At 43.6% G+C, this 22,183-nt stretch overlaps 1 protein-coding gene across 2 annotated transcripts in view; it reads left to right on the plus strand.

The window, feature by feature from the left end:
* The first annotated feature begins 833 nt into the window (after positions 1 to 833).
* Positions 834 to 22,183, plus strand: part of LOC118374115 (protein phosphatase 1B-like) — a 40,157-nt gene continuing 18,807 nt past the window's right edge. The window contains exon 1 of one of the 2 annotated variants that reach the window (XM_052492496.1): positions 834 to 1,213. The gene's annotated coding sequence lies outside the window, so the exon portion shown is untranslated. The remainder of the gene's footprint in view (positions 1,214 to 22,183) is intronic. The other variant, XM_052492492.1, reaches the window with a different exon arrangement.

The following is a 22,183-nucleotide window of genomic DNA, read 5'->3' on the forward strand; positions in this document are numbered from 1 at the left end:
TAAACATATATTTGTATGATAACATTTTCGCTTGGGATCTCACTTGGTGAAGTTCATAGGACTGAAATGAATTAATGTAATAACCATGGCTCTGTCACTAACAAATACAGTAAGTGGTCGTGACTGACTACCACATACACAAAGCCATAAACACCCCCACCTATTTCTACAGTTCTTCATAAAATCTTCTAAAATCTTATTGAATCTTCTTAAAATGTGATTTTAAACCTAACCCTAGTGTTAACCCTAACCACGCTTCTAACCTTATGCTTAACACTAACCTCGTTTTTGTTTTCATTTTTTTTTTACGACATATGAAAGTTGACTTTGTGGCTGTGCTGTCTAGTGGAAACCGTGGTAACTACAATTTACTCCAAATGCCGGGAAATTGAGTTTACTAGGATCCCATTAGCTGCTTCACATGCAACAGCTACTCTTCTTGGGTCCACAAAGGCAAGGCATTCTGGGAAGTATTTGAATACGGCTTTACACTAAGCAGTTTGTTCATTTAACACTGTTCCGGTATCTATGGGTCCACAGACCGTTTTTTTAACACTGGAAAATTTGTAGTGTGGAGTTGTGAGTTTTTTTATTATACATTTGTTTCTCGTCTAACTAAAAACTCATGTTTTGTTGTAACTGACCCCTAAACTCATCTGCGGATCTCAGGACACGCCATCGGGGAAAACGAGCGCAACTTTGCGAAACGTCAGAATGTTCGAGGAACACACAACAACCAATGAAACTGCAGATTTGAACGGGGGGGCAGAACTGATTGAGAGTGATTTCAACAAATCATTGTTAGCGTCCTCGAGAATTCTTGACCAATCAGCGAACGAATATCGAAAATAGCACCTCCTCTTGTTCAGCACCCAAAGGACGAAAGTGCGAGATTCGTCTGTGTTGTCTATTATAGCTAGCTAATTATTACTGACTGCCCATATTTGTGTAGAAACGTACAGATTTTTTTTTTTTTTTTTCGCTTGATGTGACAAACTTAGTTAGTGTCAAACATGCGTAAAAACCTACGCCATCCGAACAGGGAACCGCCGAGAAAGGAATTATCGCCACTCATCTGAGGCCAAACTCGCCGATTTTGTTTTGTCAAATAAGGAAACAAAACAAGAACCTCAGCTAGCTCGACACATCACCACGAAAATACCCACTACACAGGGACCTCAAAAACATCTACATTCGTTTTACAGTTGGAAACGTAAGTATAAGTGAAGAGGTTTAGCTGGTGGAGCAATCGTTGTTGGTTAGCTTGCTAACGTTAGCAGAATGCTAATAGGCCATGCTAGGCTATCTGACGTTATCGCAGAGAGAGCTACTCTATTGATTCTCGCATGCTGTTGTGTAACGTTAGTTTGGGTAGCAGCTAACATTAGCTAGTAAGTTAGCTGCTTTTGGCTACGTGCGTCTGACTGTCAACGTCGTCTAAAAGGTGCATCAATTGTTTTCCAATTCCGTGCGTGGGCTGGGAAATGTCATTGTTTTGCCAACAATTTAGCTATCTAGTTAGCTAACTAACGTTAGCCACCTATTTTTCAGGTGACAGCTTGCGGGTTAACTGTATCGTTTGGTTTGTTGGCAGTTGTGTTTAACGCGTTTAACTTAATCGGATCAAATGTAATATTATTAGCACAGTTAATTATATAATCGCCTCCCCCACTCCACATTTTGCTGCGCTTTCTCCTCAACTGCGTTAAATTAGCATCGCATATTTTTTTTTACAACTCAGACACATACTGGCATTTGGCTAACTGACGTTAACCATTGACTACAGTTAGATAACTATCCAACTAGTTAACTAAAGCTATGCTAGTGGTCTGTGATGGCCAGTCTGGGTGATTTAGAATACTACCATAAATGTAGCTTTATAGTTTCACCCATCCATGGTAGAATCTTAAACCAGGACTGGTCCATTCACCATGCTACAAACCCCTGCTACTGCACAGTTAGAGCAGGGCCTCTGTGGTTTGGCGTCGTTGTAGCAGTGGGCCAGGTGGGGGGTGTGTGGCATTCTGAGGTGACCCTTGACAGGGGCAGTGGGCGAGGTCTGTCACCTGCTGACCCAGATTGTGTAAGGTCACCTAGACTCTGACCCCCTATCTATTCTTCAGGTATATAAAGATATACACGAGTAGTGATTCAAAGAAAAATGTATTTGTCACATGCACTGAATACAACAGGTGTAGACCTTACAGTGAAATGCTTACTTACAAGCTCTTTCCTAATGATGCAGAGTTAAATAAGATAAAAACACAATAAATATGCAGTGACTCTAGGATGGATGAGTGTTAACTTGGATTCAGGTTCAGTACAGGGTCATGTTCAGGCCGAATGTAACTAAATGTTCTGAAACCAAAATGTTAAACTCTGAACAGACACTTATCTTCTCACCTGGTCCTGGAGAGATACAGGGTGTGCAGGTATTAATTCCAGACCAGCACTAACAGACATGATTGGTTCCACTAATCAACTCCCATCAAGAGCTCGGTTAGCTGTATCAGGTGTGTTGGTGCTGGGCTGTAGATCTAATTCGACTGGATAGGTTTCCACCCATTCTGAGAGTAAGATGAACCAGTCAACAGTTTGGACACCTACTCATTCCAGGGTTATTCTTTATTTTTTAAACTCTTTTCTACATTGTGGAATTATAGTGAAGACATTGAAACTATGAAATAACACAGATGGAATGATGTAGTTACTAAAAAAATGTAAACAAATCAAAATACATTTGAGATTCTTCAAAGTAGCCACCCTTTGCCTTGATGACAGCTTTGCACAGTCTTGGAAATCTCTCAACCAGTCTTGAAGGAGTTCCCACATATGCTGAGCACTTGTTTCCTGCTTTCCCTTAACTCCGAGGTCCAAATCATCCCAAACCATCTCAATTGGGTTGAAGTCGAGTGATTGTGGTGGCCAGGTCATCTGATGCAGCACTCCATCACTTTCCTTCTTGGTCAAATATACCTTACACAGCCTGGAGGTTTGTTGGGTCATTGTCCTATAAATCACTGACAGTGTTACCAGCAAAGCACCATCACACCTTCTCCATGCTTCACGGTGGGAACCACATGTGGAGATCATTCGTTCACCTACTCTGTGTCTCACAAAGACACGGCGGTTGGACTCATCAGACGAAAGGACAGATTTCCACCAGTCTAATGTCCATTGCTTGTGTTTCTTGGCAAGTCCCTTCTTTTTACTGGTTTTCTTTAGTAGTGGTTTCTTTGCAGCATTTTGACCATGAAGGCCTGATTCAAGCAGTCTATTCTGAACTGTTGATCTTGATGTGTCTGTTACTTGAACTTTGAAGCATTTATTTGAGGTGCAAATAACTCTAATGAATTTATGCTCTGTAGCATTTACATTTACATTACATTTAAGTCATTTAGCAGACGCTCTTATCCAGAGCAGAGGTACCTCTGGGTCTTCTTTTCCCGTGGTGGTCCTCATGAGAGCCAGTTTCATCATAGCAGTTGGAGAAACGGTCAAAATTCTAGGTGTTTTTTCAGATTGACTGACCTTCATATCTGTTTGCTTATTTAAGCTGTCCTTGCCATAATATGGACTTGGTATTTTGCCATAATATGGACTTGGTATTTTACCAAATAGGGCTATCTTCTGTATACCACACTGACCATATCACAACAGAACTGATTGACTCAAACACATTGAGGAAAGACATTTCACACATTTACTTTTAACAAGGCACACCTGTTTATTGAAATGCATTCCAGGTGACTATCTCATGAAGCTGGTTGAGAGAATGCCAAGAGTGTGCAAAGTTGTCATCAAGGCAAAGGGTGGCTATTTGAAGAATCTGAAATATAAAATATATTTGTAAATGACTTTTTGGCTACTACATGATTCCATATGTTATTTCATAGTTTTTATTTCTTCTCTATTATTCTACCATGTGTAAAAAAAAGAAAAGCCCTTGAATGAGTAGGTGTGCTCATACTGCGTATACGTACAAAGGTGGACATACTGTGTTTAAAAAAAAATGTGCAATCATTATTTTCCACCATAATTTGCAAATAAATTCATAAAAAATCCTACAATGTGATTTCTGGATTTTTTTTCTCTCATTGTGTCTGTCATAGTTGAAGTTTACCTATGATTTAGATTCTTTTTAAGTGGGAGAACTTGCACAATTGGTGGCTGACTAAATGCTTCCCCCCCCCCACTGTAGCTGTGGATTGTTTAAAATCACAAGCTTGTAGACCTATGCCTATTTGGGAATTGTGTAATTTGGCCAGAGCATGTGGCAATAGGCCTTGCTGATTATTGAGTTGCAGCCATCAGTGGAAAACATCTGAAATATGTGTGAAGATGTGTCTTGAGTATAATTAAAAATTTAGACGAGGAGAGGGGTGTGGCGACTATATAGGCGCGTTTCTCGCCAGAATGGCTCAGCTGTCTCCTGTGAATTCTTGCACATTCATCGTTTCGTTGTGTGAATTGTTTGCCCTTTTTGTTTATTATTTTGATCAATTACACATTACATTTGTCACTGGTAGTAAACGTATGTAAATGGGGAATTGATAAAGAGCAGCTCAAGACATAGAAAGTGAGGCAGACATGCTGAGTTGAGATTAATTACATTTTGAAAGGACCTGAATTGATAATTTTCTACTTTTTGTTGGCGTTGTGTATTGACCTAGTTGACAATGGAAGTTTTTGGCCTATAGGCTGAGTTTCATGCGCTCGTTTGATACACCGTGATCTATTGGCGGCTAAATGTGTCCATATGGCAGAGGCTGGTGATCGCGGTGTATCAATGTGTCCATATGGCAGAGGCTGGTGATCGCGGTGTATCAATGTGTCCATATGGCAGAGGCTGGTGACCGCGGTGTATCAATGTGTCCATAGGTCAGAGGCTGGTGACCGCGGTGTATCAATGTGTCCATATGGCAGAGGCTGGTGATCGCGGTGTATCAATGTGTCCATATGGCAGAGGCTGGTGACCGCGGTGTATCAATGTGTCCATATGGCAGAGGCTGGTGACCACGGTGTATCAATGTGTCCATAGGTCAGAGGCTGGTGACCGCGGTGTATCAATGTGTCCATATGGCAGAGGCTGGTGACCGCGGTGTATCAATGTGTCCATAGGTCAGAGGCTGGTGACCGCGGTGTATCAATGTGTCCATAGGTCAGAGGCTGGTGACCGCGGTGTATCAATGTGTCCATATGGCAGAGGCTGGTGACCGCGGTGTATCAATGTGTCCATATGGCAGAGGCTGGTGACCGCGGTGTATCAATGTGTCCATATGGCAGAGGCTGGTGACCGCGGTGTATCAATGTGTCCATATGGCAGAGGCTGGTGACCGCGGTGTATCAATGTGTCCATATGGCAGAGGCTGGTGACCGCGGTGTATCAATGTGTCCATAGGTCAGAGGCTGGTGACCGCGGTGTATCAATGTGTCCATATGGCAGAGGCTGGTGACCGCGGTGTATCAATGTGTCCATAGGTCAGAGGCTGGTGACCGCGGTGTATCAATGTGTCCATATGGCAGAGGCTGGTGACCGCGGTGTATCAATGTGTCCATATGGCAGAGGCTGGTGATCGCGGTGTATCAATGTGTCCATATGGCAGAGGCTGGTGATCGTGGTGTATCAATGTGTCCATATGGCAGAGGCTGGTGATCACGGTGTATTAACCACATGACAATTATCTTGAAATAAGTTATTAATGAAAACTGTTCCATGAAAATGTACATATAGAATATGATAACTGGCATGCAGATCAGTAGACATGGTAGGATAAATTGTAAGCTTCCCCAAACTTGAAACTCACACACCTACTATGAAGTCCTTATAAAATAATTGCCTCTGTGTTTCCATGGTCGTATTTGCCTATAGGGTAATTTGAAGCAAGGTAAGACATGCCTCGTAATATGTATTAAAACATTCAGGTTTCAGATCATTAAGTAGGCTTATGTTTTCAAAATGCATGCTGCCTCCAGCTCCCTTTTGTAAAGTGATGGTGATGCGCCGAGAGCCTGTTGACAGCACTTGAATGCGAGGTGCGCTTCAATTAGCCTTCCAGTTGAGAAATTAATATAGTGGCTTTTTTAATCATGCAACACAACTGTTTTTAAACATGTTTGCATTTACAATTGTTGCTCAATAAATGGGCTTATAAAAGCATGTTTTAGTCCAGCAGCCAATCAGCTGAGCAGCTGCAGGAGAAATCCTGCGCAAAAGGGGGCTGTGTATGATGTGTGCGTGTTATAGTTGTATAAGTATTTTTTTAAATTTTACCTTTTTAACTATGCAAGTCAGTTAAGAACAAATTCTTATTTACAATGACGACCGAGGAACAGTGGGTTAACAACGTTCAGGGGCAGAACAACAGATTTTTACCTTGTCAGCTCTGTGATTTGTTCTAGCAACCTTTCGGTTACTGATACAATGCTTTAACCACCAGGCTATATGATGACTAATGAATACACACACGGCAATTTAATTCCACTTATTATGCAAATAGACCGATAAGCACGACGGTCAAATGTATACTGAATAAAAATATAAATGCAACATGCAACAATTACATGGATTTTACAGAGTTACAGTTCATATAGGGAAATCCTCATTAGGCCCAAATCTATGGATTCCACATGACTGGGATTACATTTATACATATGTTGGTCACGGATACCTTAAAAGGTGGGGCCATGGATCAGAAAACCAGTCAGTATCTGGTGTGACCATTTATGGTATCTCTGGGGCGGCAGGGTAGCCTAGTAGTTAGAGCGTTGGACTAGTAACTGAAAGGTTGCAAGTTCATATCCCCGAGCTGACAAGGTACAAATCTGTTGTTCTGCCCCAGAACAGGCAGTTAACCCACTGTTCCTAGGCCGTCATTGAATATAAGAATTTGTTCTTAACTGACTTGCCTAGTTAAATAAAGGTAAAATAAAATTTGCCTCATGCAGCGCGACACATCTCCTTCCCATCGAGTTGATCAGACTAGATTTTGGCCTATGGAATGTTGTCCTACTCTTCAATGGCTGTGCGAAGTTGTATGACAGCGTGTCGCAGTTCCCGCCATTATCATGCAAGTCCATCCAGAGCATCCCAAACATGCTCAATGGGTGGTATATCTGAGTAAGCAGGCCATTTTCACCTTCCAGGAATTGTGTACAAATCCTTGTGACATGGAGCTGTGCGTTATCATGCTGAAACATGAGGTGGCAGATGAATGGCACGATAATGGGCCTCGGGATCTTGTCACGGTATCTCTGCATTCAAAATACCATAGATCAAATGTGTTGGTTGTCTGTAGCTTTTGCCTGCCCACCCCGGCCGCCACCATGGGTCACTCTGCTCATACCGTTGACATCAGCAAACCGCTCACCCACACGTCTGCCACTTCTCCAGCGTGCCAGTGAGCATTTTCCCTGTTACGATGCCGAACTACAGTCTGGTGAAGACCCCAGTGAGACTGTTTCTGGAAGTTTGTGCAAAGAGTCTTCCGTTTTGCAAACCCAGTTTCATCAGCTGTCTGGGTGGCTCGTCTCAGTAGTTAAAGGTTAAATTATAACAAAATCAATGACAAAAATACTCAAATGCATAATTTTTAGAGTTTTAGATTCTCCCTTGTTTTAGTCTAAGTTTTCACAATCTTTTTTTTCCACCCCGAATAATGGATTTTTTTTTTTACTGTTTGGACATAGGCGGCCCGAATAAACACTTAGGTGGTCCACCCAAGACTTCTATGCAAAAAAATATATACTAAGATGTGAATTGTCATTCTACATTTTTAAAAATAATAATACATTTTTTAAAAACTGTCAGAATGACACACATGCACATGGCGGACAGTGTGCTTTCCTTCGGCAAGTTGTCAACAGCGAAAGAGAAGTCTGATTTTCGAACTGATAGACCTGATTCTGTTACAAAGGGGTTTTATGGTGGCTGTTTTACATTGCTCTGTTACATGTCTTTTGGAAACTCACCTGTAATTGCTATTTGAAATGGGGAAAATAGCATACTATCAGGGTAGCCTGGAGGGCTATATGCGCAGCGCACCTCTGGAAACACTATATTCAAAAGTTTGTTTTCTAAGTAAAATTAATAATCTCAAATGTCATGCCAATGTCAAGTATAATTACATTTAGACAAGGCTTTTTCATTGTTAAAATAGGCATACCATATTTTTCTTCCCTCAAACTGAACACATAATACTAACTCCTTTCGTATATCCTGATATTTCGATTAACCATCCCTAGTGTGTTGGGTCTAGAACCAGGTTAGGCAGAGTTGATATTCGATTAACCATCCCTAGTGTGTTGGGTCTAGAACCAGGTTAGGCAGAGTTGATATTCGATTAACCATCCCTAGTGTGTTGGGTCTAGAACCAGGTTAGGCAGAGTTGATATTCGATTAACCGTCCCTAGTGTGTTGGGTCTAGAACCAGGTTAGGCAGAGTTGATATTCGATTAACCTTCCCTAGTGTGTTGGGTCTAGAACCAGGTTAGGCAGAGTTGATATTCGATTAACCTTCCCTAGTGTGTTGGGTCTAGAACCAGGTCAGGCAGAGTTGATATTCGATTAACCATCCCTAGTGTGTAGGGTCTAGAACCAGGTTAGGCAGAGTTGATATTCGATTAACCTTCCTTAGTGTGTTGGGTCTAGAACCAGGTTAGGCAGAGTTGATACGAGATGGGGCCAGTTAGTATGAACTGGGTGAACAGCAGATGAGGTCCTAAAGGTGAGATGCTAACTCTCACACCCTGGCTGGGCTTGAGGCCAGAGGGGTCTGGTCAGGGAAAGATGAGCACTGTCTGCAGAAGGTTGTGTGTGTGTGTGTACATTATATGCCATGAGATGGGTGTGTCTGGGTGTTGGCCAGAATGACTCAAACCCAGAATGTGGTTTGGTGGGTGGGTGGGTGTGTTGACTGGGTGATTACGTGAGTGGAGCCTATAGACAAGAAGCAGTGTATTGGAAGATTCTAAATGGATCTGTGAACAGTTTTAAAGTATATTTGTGTGTGACCACAGAGCTGAACTCAGAGTTCATTCCCTCTGCAGAGTCAGTGGCTCTTGGCAGCCATGTCAGGGATTTTTCAGGATCAAAATGGGGCTTAGGTGGTGGGCGTGACGGGGCCAGTGGGCTTGGCCAATGGCGCGGTCACCGACGGCACATTTTTGAGCCCCTCTTGGCCGCAGAGACCAAATGTTGCCGTTTTTTAAAGCAAATTTCCTACAATTCTACACATTTTGCCATGGCTCATGCCATTTTCTTATGCTGAGTGACTCAAACATAAGAAAAATCAATGGGGCAAGTTATAGGTTCATTATCTTTCCTACATGGTTTATATCTGGTTTTAGTCGTATTAAATGTGGCGATATGACGTAAATGCGCAAAGTAAACCGTATAGTGGGTACATTTCAGCAACAACTTAGAGCGTTGGAGTGCGAGGCTAAACTTCTCCACTGTCTTGGTCCCCTGGATCCCACATTGTAAGTGTGTGTGAAGCGAAGTATCGGCGCATGTGCACGGCTATGTTTGACTGTGAGAGTGAAGTCTTGTATCTTGCTCATCGCAGTAGTTGCCGTGCAGCTTGTGTAACGTCCGCTGACTAACTTCACATTTCCACAGAAAATTGTTTTGCCACCCCTTTTGATCACTTTTCTAATGCAGAAAAAAAGCCTCTGTGGGAAATCTGGTTTCGGTCTGAGGGTTGAATGGTCGAGTGTGTGTGCTTTCGTCCAAGTGAGGGGGTGTATGTCTCTCAATAACAGCTATGCCTATGTTACGTGTGTGTGTGGCAGTCAATCTTAAATGACACAGGAGAATAAAGGGGGTGCTCAGAAAGGTGTTTCCCTGTCGTTTCAGGCTGGGCTATGCAACTACCTCTAACACAGTACACACACACACTGCTCCCATTTTGCGAGATTGTGTGGACTGAGGTAGCTGAATGAAGCCTCAACTGCACAGTGAGTTTGTTTTATTTTTAGAGAGTAGCATTGCTGCCTTACATGACAGACACTGACGGATTGGGAAATCAACACCAGCCACCAGCAAAATGCTAGAATGTATGTAAGAGTGTCTATTCTTACTGGCCACATTGGTGGGTAGTCACACAGCATTTGGGAGCGGTTGTATTAAATTTTTTTCCATAGTTCTGTGCGTATGTCAGTGCTGGAAGAGAGTCTCAACGCCACAGTGGTGAAAGCAGGGTGGGGTACTGCGTGGGTTCATACAATAGATAGAAAGATGGAGACCTTGCTTGCTGGAAAAGGGATAGAATACCCTGTGATAAATTGTTTTCGCATTACAAAACCATGTGCATGTGATTTCTTGGCTTGGACAAAATGTGAGTGGCTGGTGAAATGTGGGCTGTGAATGGTGGACTACAAAGCACACAAAAAATGAGGAGGTAAAGGTGATTGAGTTATGGGGCTAGTGGATGGAGGGATGGGTAGGTAGTGGGAGGGGCTAGTGGATGGATGGAGGGGCTAGTGGATGGATGGAGGGGCTAGTGGAGGGAGGGAGGGGCTAGTGGAGGGAGGGAGGGGCTAGTGGTGGGGGAGATGGATGGAGTAGCTCGTTTTTGGGATGAAGTGACTAGTGGAGGGAGCAATGGACAGTTGAAGTCGGAAGTTTACGTACACTTAGGTTGGAGTCATTAACTTGTTTTTCAACCACTCCACAAATTTCTTGTTAACAAACTATGGTTTTGGAAAGTTGGTTAGGACATCTACTTTGTGCGTGACAAGTAATTTTTCCAACAATTGTTTAGACAGATTATTTCACTTATAATTCACTGTATCACAATTCCAGTGGGTCAGAAGTTTACATACACAAAGTTGACTGTGCCTTTAACCTGTTACTCCTACCCCCTACTTTTTCTAACATTCTGTTAAAAATCACGCAACATTTCAGCGCCCTGCTGCTCATGCCAGGAATATAGTATATGCATATGATTAGTATGTGTGGATAGAAAACACTCAGACGTTTATAAAACTGGTTAAATCACGGCTGTGACTATAACAGAACGTGCGTTTCATCGAAAAGTGCAGGAAAGTCTGATCACTGAAAATGGAAAAATATATCCATGCGCGACTTGAACCCATTGATAAAGGTGAACCACATTTAATGGGGCTGAGGTTGCAATACCTACAGCTTCCACACTTTGTCTAGAGTCTTGTCATTTGCCTACTATTTGTTTCTTGGTCAAACAGACGCAAGGCAGCGCATTTCTTCCGGTCACCGACCGGATATTTTGGTTGAGATTTACCCGGACATTATTTCCAGACGGAGAGCTAAAGAATATACTTCGCCTCGTGATCAATTTGATCGCTTATTAACGTTTACTAATACCTAAAGTTGCATTACAAAAGTATTTCGAAGTGTTTGTAATGAATGTTTTATATTTTATTTGTGCGGTTTGTGTAGCGACGACTATGCTAATTATTTTGTTTACGTCCCCTGCGGGTCTTTTGGAGTGTTACATGCTATCAGATAATAGCTTCTCATGCTTTCGCCGAAAAGCATTTTAAAAATCTGACTTGTTGCCTGGATTCACAACGAGTGTAGCTTTAATTCAATACCCTGCATGTGTATTTTAATGAACGTTTTTTAACTAGTACTATTAGCATTTAGCGTAGCGCATTTGCATTTCCAGATGTCTAGATGGGACGCCTGTGTGTCAGGTAGGAGCAAGAGGTTAAACAGCTCAGAAAATTCCATGAAATGTCATGGCTTTAGAAGCTTCTGATAGGCTAGTTGACATCATTTGAGTCAATTGGAGGTGTACCTGTGGATGTATTTCAAGGCCTACCTTCAAACTCAGTGCCTCCTTTCTTGACATCATGGGAAAATCAAAATAAATCAGCCAAGACTCCATTAAAAAAAAAATTGTAGACCTCCACAAGTCTGGTTCATTCTTGGGAGCAATTTCCAAATGCCTGAAGGTACCACGTTCATCTGTACAAACAATAGTACGCAAGTATAAACACCAAGGGACCACGCAGTCGTCATACCGCTCAGGAAGGAGATCTCCAACAGATTAACTTACTTTGGTGCAAGTAGTGCAAATCAATCCCAGAACAACAGCAAAGGACCTTGTGAATATGCTGGAGGAAACAGGTACACAAGTATCTATATCCACATTAAGAGTCCTATATTGACATAACCTGAAAGACCGCTCAGCAAGGAAGAAGCCACTGCTCCAAAACCGCCATAAAAAAGCCAGACTACGGTTTGCAACTGCACATGGGGACAAAGATTGTACTTTTTGGAGAAATGTCCTCTGCTCTGATGAAGAAAAAGAGAACCTTGTGGCCATAATGACCATCGTTATGTTTGGAGGAGAAGGGGGAGGCTTGCAAACTGAAGAACACCATCCCAGCCGTGAAGCACGAGGGTGGCAGCATCATGTTGTGAGGGTACTTTGGTGAAGTAGGGACCGGTGCACTTCACAAAAGAGAGAGCATCATGGGGCAATAAAATTGTGGATATATTGAAGCAACATCTCAAGACATAAGTCAGCAAGTTAAAGCTTGGTCGCAAATGGGTCTTCCAAATGGACAATAGCCCCAAGCATACTTCCAAAGTTGTGGCAAAATGGCGTAACTTTTTTAGGATAGGGGGCAGCATTTGGAATTTTGGATGAAAAGCGTGGCCCAAGTAAACTGCCTGCTACTCAGGCACAGAAGCTAGGATATGCATATATTTGGTAGATTTGGATAGAAAACACAGTTTTTCCAAAACTGTTAAAATAATGTCTGTGGGTATAACAGAACTTATATGGCAGGCGAAAACCCGAGAGAAATCCATCCAGGAAGTGCCATTATTTTGAAATGGCTGTTTTTCCAATGAAAGCCCATCTACCATTTAAAGGGATAGGACCCAGCTTTCATTCCCTATTGCTTCCACTAGTTGTGAACAGTCTTTAGACATTGTTTCAGGCTGTTATTCTGAAAAATTAGGGAGAATGACCACATTGAGGGAGTGGACCCTGTGATGTCCCCAGAGCTCTTCGCTGCGCGACCGAGAGTGCTCCTTTCTCGTTTTTCTTTTATATTTACAACGCTTTTGTCCGGTTGAAATATTGATTATTTAGGCTAAAAACAATGGAGGGGCTTTTGGAGGGAAGGAAGGGATGGATGCAGGGGCTTGTGGAGGGACGGGGTGGATGCAGGGGCTTGTGGAGGGAAGGGATGGATGCAGGGGCTTGTGGAGGGAAGGGATGGATGCAGGGGCTTGTGGAGGGAAGGGATGGATGCAGGGGCTTGTGGAGGGAAGGGATGGATGCAGGGGCTTGTGGAGGGAAGGGATGGATGCAGGGGCTTGTGGAGGGAAGGGATGGATGCAGGGGCTTGTGGAGGGACGCGGTGGATGCAGGGGCTTGTGGAGGGACGGGGTGGATGCAGGGACGCGGTGGATGCAGGGGCTTGTGGAGGGACGGGGTGGATGCAGGGGCTTGTGGAGGGACGGGGTGGATGCAGGGGCTTGTGGAGGGAAGGGGTGGATGCAGGGGCTTGTGGAGGGAAGGGGTGGATGCAGGGGCTTGTGGAGGGAAGGGGTGGATGCAGGTGCTTGTGGAGGGAAGGGGTGGATGCAGGGGCTTGTGGAGGGAAGGGGTGGATGGATGCAGGGGCTTGTGGAGGGAAGGGGTGGATGGATGCAGGGGCTTGTGGAGGGAAGGGGTGGATGGATGCAGGGGCTTGTGGAGGGAAGGGGTGGATGGATGCAGGGGCTTGTGGATGCAGGTGCTTGTGGATGCAGGGGCTTGTGGAGGGAAGGGGTGGATGCAGGGGCTTGTGGATGCAGGGGCTTGTGGAGGGACGGGGTGGATGCAGGGGCTTGTGGAGGGACGTGGATGGATGCAGGGGCTTGTGGAGGGAAGGGGTGGATGCAGGGGCTTGTGGAGGGACGGGGTGGATGCAGGGGCTTGTGGAGGGACGTGGATGGATGCAGGGGCTTGTGGAGGGAAGGGGTGGATGCAGGGGCTTGTGGATGCAGGGGCTTGTGGAGGGACGGGGTGGATGCAGGGGCTTGTGGAGGGAAGGGGTGGATGCAGGGGCTTGTGGAGGGACTGGGTGGATGCAGGGGCTTGTGGATGGATGCAGGGGCTTGTGGAGGGAAGGGGTGGATGCAGGGGCTTGTGGAGGGAAGGGGTGGATGCAGGGGCTTGTGGAGGGAAGGGGTGGATGCAGGGGCTTGTGGATGCAGGGGCTTGTGGAGGGACGGGGTGGATGCAGGGGCTTGTGGAGGGAAGGGGTGGATGCAGGGGCTTGTGGATGCAGGGGCTTGTGGAGGGATGCAGGAGCTTGTGGAGGGAAGGGATGGATGCAAGGGATGGATGGGCTAGTGGGTGGGTGGATGTATGGAGGGGCCAGTGGGTGGAGAGGGATGATGGAGGGGTAGTAGAGGAATGTGTTCATGGATAACATTAGCAGTGGATAGGAGGAAGACTGGATAGGAAGATGGAGGAGGAAAGATATGATTACAGAGCCTGACAATTTATTTTTCCAAACAATGTTTTTGAGATAAAATACAAAAATTAGGCAAGCAATGGGAATCTGTTTTATCTAATAGTGTATCAAACCGCCCTTCGTACATCAGCTGATATCTCAAAGTGCTGTACAGAAACCCAGCCTAAAACTCCAAACAGCAAGCAATGCAGGTGTAGAAGCACGGTGGCTAGGAAAAACTCCCTCGAAAGGCCAAAACCTAGGAAGAAACCTAGAGAGGAACCAGGCTATGTGGGGTGGCCAGTCCTCTTCTGGCTGTGCCAGGTGAAGATTATAACAGAACATGGCCAAGATGTTCAAATGTTCATAAATGACCAGCATGGTTGAATAATAATAAGGCAGAACAGTTGAAACTGGAGCAGCAGCACTGTCAGGTGGACTGGGGACAGCAAGGAGTCATCATGTCAGGTAGTCCTGGGGTATGGTCCTTGGGCTCAAGTCCTCAGAGAGAGAGAAAGAAAGAGAGAAGGAGAGAATTAGAGAACGCACACTTAGATTCACACAGGACACCGATTAGGACCGGAGAAGTACTCCAGATATAACAAACTGACCCTAGGCCCCCGACACATGAATTACTGCAGCATAAATACTGGAGGCTGAGACAGGAGGGGTCAGAAGACACTGTGGCCCCATCCGAGGACACCCCCGGACAGGGCCAAACAGGAAGGATATAACCCCACCCACTTTGCCAAAGCACAGCCCCCACACCACTAGAGGGATATCTTCAACCACCAACTTACCATCCTGAGACAAGGCTGAGTATAGCCCACAAAGATCTCCGCCATGGCACAACCCAAGGGGGGGCGCCAACCCAGACAGGATGACCACATCAGTGAATCAACCCACTCAGGTAACGCACCCCTTCCAGGGACGGCATGAGAGAGCACCAGTAAGCCAGTGACTCAGTGCCTGTAATAGGGTTAGAGGCAGAGAATCCCAGTGGAAAGAGGGGAACCGGCCAGGCAGAGACAGCAAGGGCGGTTCGTTGCTCCAGAGCCTTTCCGTTCACCTTCCCACTCCTGGGCCAGACTACACTCAATCATATGACCCACTGAAGAGATGAGTCTTCAGTAAAGACTTAAAGGTTGAGAACGAGTTTGCGTCTCTGACATGGGAAGGCAGACCGTTCCATAAAAATGGAGCTCTATAGGAGAAAGCCCTGCCTCCAGCTGTTTGCTTAGAAATTCTAGGGACAATTAGGAGGCCTGCGTCTTGTGACCGTAGCGTACGTGTAGGTATGTACGGCAGGACCAAATCAGAGAGGTAGGTAGGAGCAAACCCATGTAATGCTTTGTAGGTTAGCAGTAAAACCTTGATCAGCCCTTGCTTTGACAGGAAGCCAGTGTAGGGAGGCTAGCACTGGAGTAATATGATAATCTTTTTTGGTTCTAGTCAGAATTCTAGCAGCCGTATTTAGCACTAACTGAAGTTTATTTAGTGCTTTATTCGGGTAGCCGGAAAGTAGAGCATTGCAGTAGTCTAACCTAGAAGTGACAAAAGCATGGATTAATTTTTCTGCATAATTTTTGGACAGAAAGTTTCTAATTTTTGCAATGTTACGTAGATGGAAAAAAGCTGTCCTTGATATGTTCTTCAAAAGAGAGATCAGGGTCCAGAGTAACGCCAAGGTCCTTCAGTTTTATTTGAGACGACTGTACAACCATTAAGATTAATTGTCAGATTCAACAGAAGATCTCTTTGTTTCTTGGGACCTAGAACAAGCATCTCTGTTTTGTGGGAGTTTAAAAGTAGAAAGTTTGCAGCCATCCACTTCCTTATGTCTGAAACGCATGCTTCTAGCAAGGGCAATTTTCGGGCTTCACCATGTTTCATTGAAATGTACAGCTGTGTGTCATCCGCATAGCAGTGAAAGTTAACATTGTTTTCGAATAACATCCCCAAGAGGTAAAATATAAGCGAAAACAATAGTGGTCCTAAAACGGAACCTTGAGGAACACCGAAATTTACAGTTGATTTGTCAGAGGCCAAACCATTCACAGAGACATCTTTCCGACAGATAAGATCTAAACCAGGCCAGAACTTGTCCGTGTAGACCGATTTGCGTTTCCAATCTCTCCAAAAGAATGTGGTGATCGATGGTATCAAAAGCAGCACTAAGGTCTCGGTGCACGAGGACAGATGCAGAGCCTCGGTCCGATGCCATTAAAATGTCATTTACCACCTTCACAAGTGCCGTCTCAGTGCTATGATGGGGTCTAAAACCAGACTGAAGCATTTCGTATACATTGTTTGTCTTCAGGAAGGCAGCTGCGCAACAGCCTTTTCTAAAATTTTTGAGAGGAATGAAAGATTCGAAATAGTTTTTAAAAATATTTTCTGGGTCAAGGTTTGACTTTTTCAAGAGAGGCTTTATTACTGCCACTTTTAGTGAGTTTGGTACACATCCGGTGGCTAGAGAGCTGTTCATTATGTTCGACATAGGAGGGCCAAGCACAGGAAGCAGCTCTTTCAGTAGTTTAGTTGGAATAGGGTCCAGTATGCAGCTTGAAGGTTTAGAGGCCATGATTATTTTCATCATTGTGTCAAGAGATATAGTACTAAAACACTAACACACAGCGTCTCTCTTGATCCTAGGTCCTGGCATAGTTGTGCAGACTCAGGACAACCGAGCTTTGAAGGAAAACGCAGATTTAAAGAGGAGTCCGTAATTTGCTTTCTAATAATCATAATCTTTTCCTCAAAGAAGTTAATGAATTTATCACTGCTAAAGTGAAAGTCATCCTCTCTTGGGGAATGCTGCTTTTTAGTTAGCTTTGCGACCGTATCAAAAAGGAATTTCAGATTGTTCTTATTTTCCTCAATTAAGTTAGAAAAATGGGATGATCGAGCAGCAGTAAGGGCTCTTCGGTACTGCACGGTACTGTCTTTCCAAGCTAGTCGGAAGACTTCCAGTTTGGTGTGGCGCCATTTCCGTTCCAATTTTCTGGAAGCTTGCTTCAGAGCTTGGGTATTTTCTGTGTACCAGGGAGCTAGTTTCTTATGAGAAATGTTTTTAGTTTTTAGGGGTGCAACTGCATCTAGGGTATTGCGGTCATTAGGGTCATTTCCCCCAACTTTTTGATAAAAAGCATGCAAAATTAACGCCCTGCTACTCATGCCAGGAATATAGTATATGCATATGATTATGTGTGGATAGAAAACACTCTGAAGTTTATAAAACTGGTTAAATCATGTCTGACTATAACAGAACGTGTGTAGCAGGCAAAACCCCAAGGAAAAACTGTTCACAAAAAAAAATGTATATATCCCTCCGCCAGTTCCCTGTATTGTCTATGGCAAAAGAAAAATGGATAGCGCCCAGTTTACAGTTCCTACAGCTTCCACACGATGTCTCCAGTATTGGGAATTGGGTTGAAGTTAATCTTTGGTGAAATGAAGAATAGGCACTTCCTGTCAGAGGGTACACGGTGGATAGTTTTGAAAGAGAGAAAATCGTCCATGATTTCTTGACTTGCTGCTATTGAATACAGATCGCCCCGTCATCAATTTGATCGATTATTAACGTTTACAACTACCTAAAGTTGGATTACAAAAGTAATTTGAAGTATTTTGTTAAAGTTTATAGGCAACTTTTTTTATTTTATAAAATGACGTTGCGTTTTGGAAAGCTGTTTTTTTCTGGATCAGACAGGCTATATAAATGGACATTTTGGGTATACATGGATGGAATTCATCGAAAAAAAATAACCAATTGTGATGTTTATGGGACACATTGGACTGCCAACAAAGAAGCTTGTCAAAGGTAATGAATGTTTTATATTTTATTTCTGTGTTTTGTGTAGCGCCGGCTACGCTAATTCTTTTGTTTACGTCTCGTTCAGGTATTTCGGGGGGTGCATACTATCAGATAATAGCTTCTCATGCTTTTGCCGAAAAGCATTTTAAAATCGGACATGTTGGCTCGATTCACAACGAGTGTAGCTTTAATTGAGTACCCTGCATGTGTGATTTAATGGAAGTTTGAGTTTTATTGAGTACTATTTGGATTTGGCGCTACGCATTTCCCCAGGCTACTGGCTAGGTGAGACGCTGACGTCTCAGTGGCCGTAAGAGGTTAAATTGAGTTCCTCAGTTAAGCGGTTAACTGATTTTGAAAGCCTTTTGGAGTGGGTCTGTGGACTTTTCCATGTGAATATTAAAGTCACCAAAGATTAGAATATTATCTGCTATGACTACAAGGTCCAATAGGAACTCAGTGAGGAACGCTGTATATGGCCCAGGAGGGTTGTAAAACAGTAGCTATAAAAAGTGTTTGAGTAGGCTGCATAGATTTCATGACTAGAAGCTCAAAAGACAAACGTCTTTTTTTATTTTTTTTTATTTTTGGTAAATTGAAATTTGCTATCGTAAATGTTAGCAACACCTCCGCCTTTGCGGGATGCACGGGGGATATGGTCACTAGTGTAGCCAGGAGGTGAGGCCTCATTTAACACAATAAATTCATCAGGCTTAAGCCATGTTTCAGTCAGGCCAATCACATCAAGATTATGATCAGTGATTAGTTCATTGACTATAATTGTCTTTGAAGTGAGGGATCAAACATTAAGTAGCCCTATTTTGAGATGTGAGGTATCATGATCTCTTTCAATAATGACAGGAATGGAGGTGGTCTTTATCCTAGTGAGATTGCTAAGGCGAACACCGCCATGTTTAGTTTTGCCCAACCTAGGTCGAGGCACAGACACGGTCTCAATGGTGATAGCTGAGCAGACTACACTGACTGTGCTAGTGGCAGACTCCACTATGCTGGCAGGCTGGCTAACAGCCTGCTCCCTATTTCATTGTGAAGCTAGAGGAGTTAGAGCCCTGTCTATGTTGGTAGATAAGATGAGAGCACCCCTCCAGCTAGGATGGAGTCCGTCACTCCTCAGCAGGTAAGGCTTGGTCCTGTTTGTGGGTGAGTCCCAGAAAGAGGGCCACTTATCTACAAATTCTATCTTTTGGGAGGGGCAGAAAACAGTTTTCAACCAGCGATTGAGTTGAGACTCTGCTGTAGAGCTCATCACTCCCCCTAACTGGGAGGGGGCCAAAGACAGTTACTCGATGCCGACACATCTGTACACATCAGTGTACTATTTATTATTCAAGATTGGAAAGGAAGGAGAAGGAAAAATTATGGGAGTAAAGAGTGAAGTGAGTGTGGAAAGGTAAAGAGAAGGAAAGGAAGGAAGACCAGTGAAGAAAAGAGGAGAATAAAAAGTTAAGAGTATGAAGAGCGACAAGGAGAGTGAAGAAGAGCAGACAGAAGTACAATGGCTCTTTCCAAGAAACAGAAATGCACTTTTTATGACATGAGAGAATTTCCATTTATACTCTCAGGTCAAGACGATAGTTGTTAACTGCACCCTTTGTAATTCCTCTTTCATTTGACAGCCGGGGAAGAACAGCAGTGGTAGAACATCAACAGAAGAAAAAGCATAAAGCCTCTCTGATTGCCGTGTTGGTATGCCCTCTGTTACCACATTCTTCAAGAAGGTAGAGCCTTCCCAAGAAGAATATGATTTAGCTGTGCAGGAGGGTGTCTTTGTATACCACACTATGCTACACAATCATAGTTAATGATCTATGGACTGCACAGCACAACTGACACGGAAGCTTTATGAGTCAAAGTTTACATGTGTTAGGACAAAATGTGATGCCATAGTGAGTAACGTGTTAGCAACATGGGCAGCTTCTTTGGCAAACACAGGACCTAGACCAGGTTAAATTTGTGTCCCTGTCTAGTCATGGATATGTAAAGCTGCTGCCAATAGTAGTCAGATATCGTAAGATTTATGATGGCAGCACATCTGTGGAAACAAAACTGCTTGATTTTGTTAAATTGAAAGGAGAAACAGCAGAGGAAATTGCAGCTGAGGTCCTGGTGGTCATACAAAAATGTAACCTGAAACATTCTCTGCCGACAACACAAATACCAAAAATGTGCTGCAGCGGGAGGTGATTGGCTTAGGTTGTCCTGTACACATCATTCATAACACGGCCAGAACAGCTTGTTGAGTACCTGCTCACAAAGATATTTTCATGTCAGAGTAGAAAGACTGAAGAGCTTTTGTGAGTTTGTTGGCCAGGAGTACCATAACATTTTAGGACACAGCAATGTTCGCTTGTTTGACAAGGTTACCAGCCTGCAAGAGTTCCTGAAGGGGAGTTGGATTGAAGAATGGAAAACATCTGAGACACCACGTAGTCTGAGATGGAGCACGGTGGTTACCCACTTCAAAGAGAATGACATCCCACACACTAACCGGGCTAGATTAGCATCTGTTGTCATGTGCTTACCTGGAAGTAATGCACCAGTCGGGAGATTGTTCTCCCAAATGAATGATATATGGACAGCAGCAAGAAATAGGTTCACTGTTCCTACCATCAAGGCCATGCTTATTGTGAAGACAAACTTCTACCTCCCCTGCCAGGAGTTTATGGAGAAGCTGGCCAAAAACAGAGCAATCCTGAAGAAAATACATTCTTCTGAGAAGTATACAGTTGAAGTCGGAAGGTTACATACACCATAGTGAAATACATTTAAACTCAGTTTTTCACAATTCCTGACATTTAATCCTTGTAAAAAATCCCTGTCTTAAATCAGTTAGGAACACCACTTTATTTTAAGACTGAAATGTCAGAATGATAGTATATAGAGTGATTTATTTGAGCTTTTATTTATTTCATCACATTCCCAGTGGGCCAGGAGTTTACATACACTCAATGAGTATTTGGTAGCATTGCCTTTAAATTGTTTAGCTTGGGTCAAATGTTTTGGGTAGCCTTCCACAAGCTTCCCACAATAAGACGGGGGAATTTTGGCCCATTTCCCCCTGACAGAACTGCTGTAACTTAGTCAGGTTTTGTATTCGATTTAGGTCAGGGCTTTGTGATTGCTACTCCAATACCTTGACTTTGTTGTCCTTAACCTCTTGCTCCTACCTGACACGCAGGCGTCCCATCTAGACATCTGGAAATGCAAATGCGCTACGCTAAATGCTAACACACACTCCACATTTGGAGGACCCATTTGCGACCAAGATTTAACTCCCTGACTGATGTCTTGAGATGTTGCTTCAATATATCCACATATTTTTTCCTCCCTCATGATGCCATCTATTTTTGTGAAGCGTTTGGAAATTGCTCCCAAGGATGAACCAGACTTGAGGTCTACTATTTTTTTTTCCTGAGGTTTTGGCTGATTTCTTTTGATTTTCCCATGATGTCAAGCAAAGAGGCACTGAGTTTGAAGGTAGGCCTTGAAATACATCCACAGGTACACCTTCAAATGGTCAATTAGCCTATCAGAAGCTTCTAAAGCCATTACACCATTTTCTTGAATTTTCAAGCTGTTTATTAAAGGCACAGTCAACTTAGTGTAAACTTCCGACTTGAACTGTACGTATTAGGTTGGTGTAAGTATATTATGTAGTTACCAACCTCATCATATTTCTTATGTTTATTATTATGTATTTCACATTCAGTTGAAGTCAGACGTTTACCTACACTTAGGTTGGAGTCATTAGAACTTCAACCATTCCACAAATATCTTGTTAACAAACTATAGTGTTGGCGAGTCGGTTAGGACATCTACTTTGCAAGACACAAGTCATTTTTCCAACAATAGTTTACAGACATTATTTCACTGTATCACAATTCCAGTGGGTCAGAAGTTTGC

Source organism: Oncorhynchus keta, chromosome 3 (assembly GCF_023373465.1).
Source record: "Oncorhynchus keta strain PuntledgeMale-10-30-2019 chromosome 3, Oket_V2, whole genome shotgun sequence".
Lineage (NCBI taxonomy): Eukaryota > Metazoa > Chordata > Actinopteri > Salmoniformes > Salmonidae > Oncorhynchus > Oncorhynchus keta.